The sequence below is a fragment of the Asparagus officinalis genome, unplaced genomic scaffold, assembly GCF_001876935.1.
Source record: "Asparagus officinalis unplaced genomic scaffold, Aspof.V1 AsparagusV1_Un876, whole genome shotgun sequence".
Lineage (NCBI taxonomy): Eukaryota > Viridiplantae > Streptophyta > Magnoliopsida > Asparagales > Asparagaceae > Asparagus > Asparagus officinalis.
The window spans coordinates 20,001-30,898 of record NW_017973135.1 but is presented as its reverse complement, the minus strand read 5'-3'; positions in this window follow the sequence as shown (position 1 = coordinate 30,898).

Sequence of the window (10,898 nt, the reverse complement as noted above, 5' to 3'; positions counted from 1 at the left end):
TGCATAGATCCCTAGGTATCATCAATGGATTAAAAGTTTGGTGGATAGTCCATTTAAATTGATATAAAAATTTCTCTCCCTCTCTCTCTATATATATGTGTGTGTGTGTGTGTGTGTGTGTGTGTGTGTGTGTGTGTGTGTGTGTTATGGTTAGTATTTTATACACCTAACCCCTTCCCCTGGGGGGCGGTGGAGATGTTCTCACCAGCGCTTTGACGCTCATTATTTCCATCTTTTTTAGGCAGCGAGTAAGGGATTCGGATAGTCGCAGGTTGACAGAGACTCATTATAGTTTATATTCATAGATAGTTATTTAGTGCTCCACAGTAGTTTATTTACTTTTTAAGTCTTGTAGAGATGTATTTTATTTTGGAGACTGAGTGCCTTTGTACTGTTCAGTTGACTCTTATATTTTAGAAACTCATTGATCTTATTTTAGTTTATCAGATGTATTCTCTTTTTTTCTGTTGGAACATAATTATAGTTTTTATTGGATGTCTCTTCTCTTATATTGTGATCTTTGTAATGTCATCTTTATATATCTACCTATACCATCACTTCTCTATATTTGACATCTGCTAGAGTGATATTAATGTGATGGTGAAACATGTTTATGCATAGTGTTTGGTGCATAGCAGGTTTGAGATCTTTGGATTCACCTTAGACTGTAGCCATGTGTGAAACTAGGGGCGTCACGGTCGGTATCAGAGCTCTAGTTCCAATATCCTTAAGGTATCATGTGTCGAGTCGTCGAGCTAGTGTATAGTTTCCTAGGGCTCATGTATAGAGTTCGCTAGAAATTCCTAGATTGAGTGAGGCTGTAATACGCATAACTCGAAAATTTTTGGTGAATTTTTTTATGCGTAACTTACTTTGATTATATAGTATTTTTGAGGATACTATGTGTTATGTTTTCCTATTGCTATATGTTATGTTATATATGCTTGTGGTTTCATTTACTGTGTCTAATAAGCTCTCCTCCTGAACTTATAGATGTCGGGACGAGGACGTGGTTGTGATAGAACCCGTACTCCGGGAGCTAGGCAAGTTGAGTCAGAGCCTGAGCCGCAGCAGGCTCCATAGTACTTGAATGACATCATGGTGCCGATTGTAGCTAGATTAGCAGCACTCGAGGAGAGAGTAGAGAATCATGTTACGCCAGCAGCACCACCTCATGTGGTTCCACCACCAGCCGTGCTAGTTGTGCCTATTACAAAGGAATCACCAGCGGCTACACCCCTACCAGATGTTGACAAAGCCACAGAATAGGAGGCTTAGCTCCGTCTAGTTGAGATGTATTAGAAGATGAGGGCACCAGAGTTTTAGGGTACATCAGATTCACTTACAACCCATAAGTGGAAAGAGGATGTGGTGAACATCCTAGATTTGCTTGATGTCGACCCAGTCCAGAAACAAAGGTTGGCAGCATTCAGCCTTAAAGGCGACGCCAAAGGATGGTATCAACTCTAATTTACATCAGAGTAGCGGATGACACTTACTTGGGAAGATTTTGTATACTTCTTTGATGAGCAATATGTATCTTTCAGGGTGACATGTCGGTAGCGGATTATGAGAGTAAATTCATGGGTCTACTCAGATTTATGGGCATGTGGCATACAGGGGACCGTCAGGCTTAGATGTTTTTTGATGGGACTTCACCCAAGCCTTCATCGCTATATTGTTTTCACTCAGTATGAGAGGTAGCCGATGCTGCCATTTCTTAAAAAATAGAAACTGCCATTTTCCTAAAGAGCAGAGAGGGAAGTTCTAAAGAAGGATAGTCTGGAGATAAGAGCAAGGGTAAGAGGTCGTTTTTAGGGCCCGGAGGACCCTCAGCAGCAGAGTAAGGGTTCTCAGCAACAACAATGTAAAACCATGTGAATTTGAATATTATGTGATAAATAATAAAAATTATGTTATATGATGATAAATAACATATTCTAATGTTTGAGTATGCTAGGGATTGATTTGAGATCAGTCCAATGTATATATGTGAGTAAAGATGGAAAACATACACAAAAACATGCACAAACTTGTTTCTGGGCTGTTAGTAGTCGACTACTACCCAGAGTAGTTGACTAACCAGCTACTCTGAGTAGTAGTCGACTATCCGGGCTGTTAAAAGTTTTTTGTTAGATTTTGGGTCGAATTCATTTTGTTTCAACCTAGTTGTATATATGCGTATATATACTCATTTTAAAGCTCTTTTTACCCTCTTTTACATGAGTTTTATAGCAGCCACCTTCCTCCCCAAACCGTAGCCCTAGTTTGTGAATATTGGGAGAGAGTTTTGAGGCGTTTGTCGAGAGGAAGGCGGGGTTTGGTGATCGTGGTTGAAGAAGAATCTTGCATACACGTGGTTGAGGAGTTCAACAGCACTCTGAGGCAAGATCATCTTCATCCAAACCTACACCCTTAGTTACTTAAAGATTTAATGAGTTTAATTCAATGTTTAGCATGTTTATGTTTATTTGCATGTGATAAAAGGTAGGTTTTTTATAATAGATCTTTAACCCTTGTTAAATCTAATGTTTCCTTGTTGTTTATATTAGAAATATGATCATGATCATTAGGGTTAATGTTAATTTTGTTTTTACCTTGTTTAATTAAGTTTAACCCATGTGAAAACCCTAGTTTTGTTAATAAATTGAGTTTTGCTTGTAATCTAATCATGCTAAAACCTAGAGTTGTGATACCTAGACTTGTAATCAGACTTAAAACAAAAATATATCTCTATCATGTGTAGATTTTATCATGCTTTCATAATCACGTTGTTTATATATGAGTAATTTAAGAATTTGTTTAACAAAGAGGTTAACCCTAATTAGAGTAAGCTAATTCTATGTTTCATATTCAAGCTAGACTCTTTAATTTAACAAAGAGGTTAACCCTAATTAGAGTAAGCTAATTCTATGTTTCATATTCAAGCTAGACTCTTTAAAAGTATACATAATGTTTTTAATCATAGAGTAAGCTAATTCTATGTTTCATATTCAAGCTAGACTCTTTAAAAGTATACATAATGTTTTTAATCATGTTTAACATTGCATATGTGTGTGTTCTTTGGTTAATTTCCTGGTTGCAAACTGACAGTTTTCATGTTGATGTAGTATAGTCGACTACTAAGCATAGTAGTCGGCTACACTAACTCAGTTTTGATTCACAGAGTCTGTTTCATAGCAGAGTAGTCGACTAATGATCATAGTAGTCGACTACTCACACTTTGTTCAATTTTCCAGGTTTGGGATGAACTTAAAGTAGTTGACTAATCAACATATTAGTCGACTACTAAGGCTTGATTTCCTGAGTTTTGTTTTGTATTTGTTTGAGATGTGTTTGTGGGGTTTGAGTCGCACTTCCTCACATGTGATTACACGAATACACAAGTACAGTGACATTGCACATACACTAGTATCCCAAAGCGGGTTTTGACAAGAATTGGGTTGTTTATAATAGAGTTAGAGATTGTTCATACACTCATTATATATCGTTGATGAGCATAGCTCAGTACTAAATGGGATAGACTATCGATATACCAGATTTACGCAGCTTATACATGAGATGGATATCGTTGATGAACTCAGTTCAATACTACATGAGGTAGTGCGTCAATATTCCATATGTACAGCCCATCGAGTCGGGTTTGGATGCTTTGTATAGCCGTCCGCACGAGTGTGTGATGAGGCTTATAAGCCGTATAATTATGAGGCTTGTGAGGTCATCTATTTGGATACCTATATGGTAGGCCGTCCCGCACTCAGGCTACATGCTGAGATCGCGATGAGACTAATGAGCCGTGTACACTATTTAGGACACTTACAGGATAGTCCATTGCTTTGACGTTATTGATTGATAGCTTAAGTCATTGGGTGGATGTCAGTTATGAATATGGCACTTCTTTGAACTATAAGACCGAGATACTTTGCTCTTGAAAGTATACGGGACTATATGTTGGTATTTGATCTATCTTCCTAGTAATAGTGGAAGATAGTATAAATACGATGTATAAATGCTTTTATTTCCTTTACCGCTTTCTTTACTTCATAGTTTGGGATTTGATAAGTGATTCACAATTTGAGACAATGGTATATACTTAAGGGTTTTCTTGTTTGGATTATTTCGCTTGACGTACTAGTCTCGTGTTGTGGGTTCCTAATTGTTGATTCCCTTTAGTCTGTTTATTCTTAATTTGGTATTAATATTTAGTTATCCATAATTTGAGACAATGGTATATACATGAGGGTTTCTTTGTTTGGATTATTTCACTAGACGTACTTCGTCTCGTGTTGTAGGTTTCTAAATATTAATTCCACTTAGATACAGAGAAAATGATCTAGATAGACTATGCTTATAGATAGAGCATCCACTCCATCTAGTAGCCCTTCCCCTAGGGGCCGATGAAGATGATCTTGCTATAGCGCTCTGACGCTCTTTATGTAGTTTTTTTTGTTGTTTTCTTTTCTTTTAGGCAGTACAGAGGTTCGAAGAGCCGCAGAATGACGGAGTTCTTACATAGTCGTCGTCACATGAGTTATTAATAGAAGCTCCATAATAAATTTTTCTATGATTTCATTTAGACTTTAGAGTTTTACTTCATATTATAAAGGCAGTGTGTCTTAGTACGATTTTTAGTTGATTCATATTGAGACATTTTCATTCTTCCAGATATTAGATGTATTATAGTTGAGACATGATTTTATTTATGAGATCTCTCTTTTCATATCATGTCTATTACATTTATTCCTTTACATTGCCTATTTTTGTATATACACTTCTTTTGATTCTACTAGAGCATATTGCTGTGATTGGTGAAACATGTTATTGTACAATATGGGTGCATCACAGGTTTGACATCTATGGGTTCACCTTGGACTACAGCCTTGTATAAAACCAGGGGCGTCATAGTTATTATCAGAGCTCTAGTTCCAGCATCCTTAGGATCATTCTGCGTCGAGTTGTGGAGCTAGGATAGAGTTTCCTAGGATTCATGTAGAGTCCGCTAGAAATTCCTAGAATGAGTGAGGACGTAATACGTATACCTCAAAAATTATGAATTTTTTATGACTACCTTAATTTGATTGAAAAGTATTTGCATGAATACTATGTGATATGTTATGTTATGTATATATGTTTGTGACCTCATTTACTGTGTCTACTGAGCGCTCCTCTTGATATTATAAATGTCGAGATGAGGATGCGATCGAGATAAAACTCATACCCGGAGAGCTGGGCAAGTAGAGCCCGAGCCACAGTAGGCTCCATAGTATCTGATCGACTTGGTAACGCCGATTGCAGAAGTAGAGACTTGCAACACTCGAGGAGCAAGTAACGAGCCACATTATAATTTCTGGAGTTTTACTACCAGTTGTACCAGTCATGTCTATTAAAGAAGCAAAACCAATGAGTTCACCATCACCACTACCAGCTATTGATAGAGCCGCAGAGAAGGAGGCTTAGCTCTAATAAGAAAGACATCAAACACTGAGAGCACTATATTTTTACAGCACACCAGATTCATGTGCAGCCTATAAATGGAAGAAATATGTAAAAAATTTCTTAACGTCGACTAAGTACTAAAGCAAAGTTAGATGTATTCAGCATAGAGGATGTCACTGGAGGATGGCGCCGACTTCAGATTTTCGCCGGAGCAGCGAATACCACTTATTTAGGAGAATTTTGTTTACTTCTTGGACAAGTAGTAGAGCTAGTCCCATTAAAGCAGGGAGATATGCCTATAGTTAATTATAGAATCATGACCAATATAGTGATAATGACAAGGGAAAAATACCTATTGTGGAATCTAGAGAGCCCTAACAGCAGGGTAAAGATTTTTATCACCAGCAACAAGGACAGCATAAGAAGAGAGCACAACCTACAACATGATTCGAGAGCGCCGCAGTAGTGCAGAATTCAGCGTACATGTTATAATTATAACAAGATTAGACATAGAACGAATGATTATTACAGTACACCAGCAGGAGGCTAGCATGATAGAGGTCAGAGTCAGCAGTCTCAAGGTCATATTTACGACTAACAGCAAAGGATTTGAGGCACCTCTAGCCGTCTCGAGGATTGAAGGGCTAGTAGGACAGATTCGTGCCATCCAGGAGATTCCTGTGGGACAGATAGTCCCATATGTTCCACCATCATCAGAGTAGCAATCGCCAGTCACCAGCAGGGTTTATGCAGTCGTACCGTATGATCATGGTGCGAACGGAGCTTTCTTAGTGATTTCCTTTCTAGCTCGGATCTTGTTGATTCAGAAGCTTTGCATTCTTTTATCTATCATGATTTTATGATTAGACTTCAGCTTGTAGTGCAGCCTTTAGATATCCTTTTATCTGTGTCTACTCCTTTGGGAGAGGTGTCCCTCTTAGAGAATATTTGTAGGAGATGTATCGTCAGCTTAGACAATTCTGAGTTCGTGGTCGATTTGATCATCCTGCGTATGTCCGAGTTTGATGTTATCCTTGGTATGGATTGGCTATCTTTTTACCATGTGAGTATCGACTGCTTTGCTGAAAAGTCAGCTTGCGGGTGTCCGATGGATCTGAGTTGATCGTAGCGACCTCATATGGCAACCAGATTATGGAGTCATTTCTGACGTACATAGAGGAGGTGATGACGAGGGACTGGAGTGCTGATTTGTGTGAGACTAGAGTTTTCTCAGATTATCAGGATGTCTTTAAGGACATACCTGGGTTACCTCCTGTGAGAGAGGTTTGAGCTCTGCATTGAGTTACAGTCGGGCACAACACCGATATCCCGAGCGCCCTATTGTATGGCACCTGCTGAGATGATAGAGTTAGACTCAATTAGATAAGCTTTTATCTCAGTGAGTTATTTGCCAGAATCATTCTCCGTAGGGAGCACCGGTCCTTTTCATGAAGAAGAAGGATGGTAGCATGCGGTTATGCATAGATTATCGCGAGTTAAACAAAGTCATCATCCGGAATAGGTACCCACTATCGATGATTGATGACTTCTTCAACCAGCTGCAGGGAGTGCAACATTTTTCAAAGATTGATCTTTATTTTGGTTATCATCAGTTGTGGGTTCGGGAGATGGATATTCCCAAGACCGTCTTTCTGACTCGATGTCCTTCGAGTTTCTTATCATATCATTTGGGTTGACCAATGCACCCGTGGTATTCATGGATTTGATGAACTAGATTTTTCATTTATACTTGGACCAGTTCGTGGTCATTTTGATCAACGACATCCTTATATATTCAAGATCGGAGGCAGAGCACGAGTAGCATCTTCGATTGACTTTGCAGACTTTGCGGAAGCATCAGTTATATGCCAAGTTTAGCAAATATGAGTTTTGGCTATCTGAGGTCAAATTTTTGGGCCACATCATTAGCAGAGAGGGCATCATAGTGGATCCCGCAAAAGTAGAGGCAGTACTTGATTGGGAGCCACCAAAGATAGTTTCAGAGATTCGTAGTTTCTTGGGTTTGGTCGGCTATTACAGGAAGTTTATTCAGGACTACTCGAAGATTGCAATGCCACTTACACGCCTTAAGAAGAATGGTGTACAATTTATTTGGAGCACGGAGTGCCAGGAGGCCTTTGAGACTTTGAAGGCTAAGAAGATTATAGCGCCGATGTTGATTATTCTGAGCAGTGATAAGACTTTTGTTGTTTACGCGGATGTGTCGTTATCGGGTCTTGGAGGTGTTTTTATGTAGACCCAGAGAGTAATGGCCTACATTTCGAGGTAGTTGAGAACTCATGAGAAAAATTAACCCACACATTATTTGGAGCGGGCAGCAGTTGTCATCGCACTGAAGACATGAAGACATTATTTGTATGGAGTGCAATTTGAGATGTTCATAGATCACCAGAGTCTAAAGTATCTCTTCTCTCAGAAAGAGCTAAATCAGAGATAGCGATGATGGGTTAAATTTATTAAGGATTATGAGTTCGTGCTTTAGTATCATCTGGGAAAGGCGAACATAGTAGCAGACGCGTTGAGCAGGAAACGTCAGCATCAGATTGCGGCTTTGAGGTGGTCATTGTATCAAGATCTTCACACGCTTAGCCAGTTTGACTTTATGCTAGAGATGGTCGGGAGCATCACATTTTTGGGAGCTTTGTTAATGCAGCCATCTTGGAGTGATCTTGGAGTGATAGAGTGGTCAGAGCTCAGCTACAGGACAATTGGATTAAAATCCAAAAGGGGGAGATTTCCAAAGAGCCAAAGGTTGATTAGACCGTTGGAGTAGATGGAGGTCTTCGAATGAAGGGCCGATTGGTGATGCTGATAATCACATTTTATTACAATTTTATACCCTCATTATCTATTTTATATGAATAAATATACCACTAATAATTGTTTTTATCTTTAAATGCAGGTTAATGAAGAATAAATCTCAAAAATCTCATATCTCAACAAAAACCCATAGATTTAATGAAGAAATGAAGCAAAGAAGCCCATTGGAAAATCAATTGCCAAATTATCCAAAAGCCCAAGCCAAGAAGATAGGTATAGGCACCGGATCAGGGAAACAAATAGACAACCAAGTTAAAATGCCACCGGATCAAACCCCTTCCCCCATCCAACACACTCCTTCCGATGAAGCAATTCCTTCCGATGACCAAAACGCTGAACATGAGATTGAGCCTGATCTAGATAGGTATAGGTCTGTTGCCCCCTTTCTAGATAGACTCAAACCTAGGAAAAACTCCCCGTAGGTCGAGAAAATCCTAGAAACTTTTAAACAGGTAAAGATCAACATCTCTCTCCTTGATGTAATCGAACAAATCCCCTCTTATGAAAAGTTCTTGAAAGACTTATGCACTAAGAAAAGAACCACCAATGTCCCCAAGAAAGTCTTCTTAGCTGCCAACCTCAGTGAAATTTTTTCGAAACCCATGCCGTTGAAATATAAGGACCCTAGTTGTCCCACAATTCCATGCGTCATAGGTAACACTCACATTGATAAGGCACTTGTAGACTTGGGAGCCAGTGTCAACCTCCTTCCTTATTCAGTCTATCAACAGCTAGGTGTAGGAGAACTTAAACCGACAAGATGCACTCTACAATTAGCTGATAGATCCGTGAAAATTCCCAAAGGAGAGGTAGAGGGTGTTCTGATCAAGGTTGGAGAGTTCATTTTTCCTGTTGATTTTATTGTCTTGGAAATGCAGCCCGTTTCCAATCTCAAAAGTCAAATCCCCGTCATTCTAGGAAGACCGTTCTTAGCCACCTCAAATGCTTTGATCAATTGTAGAACTGGTCAAATGAAACTATCTTTTGGGAATATGACTGTTGACCTCAATATCTTCAACCTAGGAAGGCAGCCTAGTGATCCATCTGATCAACCAATGGAAGTGAATTTCATTCAAGGAATATCCAGTGAGCAACAAGAGGGAGAGTGTGAGTCAGATTCAAGTGCGTCTGACTTAATGTTTGTGAAGTCTTCTGATGATGAACTAGAGTTAGATCCACTAGTCAATCATGTTTCTACTGTTTGCTGGCAATGAGAACCTTTGGAGATAGAACCCCGAGTCTAGCTTCGTCCATCTGTGGAGGAACCCCCTAAGTTAGATCTCAAACCTCTACCTAAAAATCTAGAGTATGCCTACTTAGGGGAGAACGAGTCTTTACCAGTCATCATTTCTTCTGACTTAACTACCAATCAAAAGGAAGCTCTCTTAGATGTTTTAAGAGAGAATAAAGAAGCCATCGGATGGACCATGGCTGATATCAAAGGGATTAGTCCAACCATTGTTCAACACCGAATCCATTTGATAGATGATGCCAAACCTACTAGAGATCCTCAATGTCGGTTAAACCCAGTGATGAAAAAAGCTGTTAGGAAAGACATTCTGAAATATCTCGATCATGGGATCATTTATCCCATATCTGATAGTTCATAGGTGAGTCCGGTCCAAGTTGTTCCAAAGAAATCTGGGATCACCGTGATCCAAAATGAGGCTAATGAGCTGATTCCCACTCGAATCCAAACTGGATGGCGAGTTTGTATTGACTACCGAAAACTCAACTTAGCCACTCGGAAAGACCACTTCCCTCTTCCATTCATTGACCAAATGTTAGAGCATTTAGCAGGACACGAGTTCTACTATTTCCTGGATGGATATTCAGGTTACAATCAAATCCCTATCGCTCCCGAAGATCAGGAGAAAACCACTTTCACTTGCCCGTATGGAACATTCGCATACCGACGCATGCCTTTTGGCCTGTGTAACGCACCAGCCACATTCCAACGCTGCATGATCAGTATTTTTTCTGACATGGTAGAGAGATTCCTCGAAATTTTCATGGACGTCTTTTCCATTTTTGCTGACACATTTCCCCAATGTTTGCATCATCTTAAACTGGTCCTAGAATGGTGTAAGGAGAAAAATCTGACTCTCAATTAGGAGAAATATAATTTCATGGTCAAACAAGGCATTGTCTTAGAACATGTAGTTTCTAATAGGGGAATCGAAGTGGACAAAGCTAAGGTAGATCTCATTTCCAATCTCCCTCCTCCCAAAACTGTCAAAGATGTCCGATCATTTCTTGGCCATGCTGGTTTTTACCGATGTTTCATCAAGGATTTCAGTAAAATTGCTAGACCCTTGACCAATCTCTTAGCCAAGGATACATCATTTGTCTTCTCTCCCGAATGCCTCAAAGCTTTTGAATATCTGAAAAAGGAGCTAACCACAGCTCCTATCATTCATGCACCAGACTGGACCTTACCCTTCGAACTAATGTGTGATGCATCTGATTCTGTGATTGGTGCTGTTTTAGGATAACGGTTTGATGAAAAATCGCATGTGATCTACTACACTAGTAGGACTCTGAATGATGCCCAGCAAAATTACTCTGTCATAGAAAAAGAGTTTTTAGGTATAGTCTTTGTCTTAGAAAAATTCAGGTCC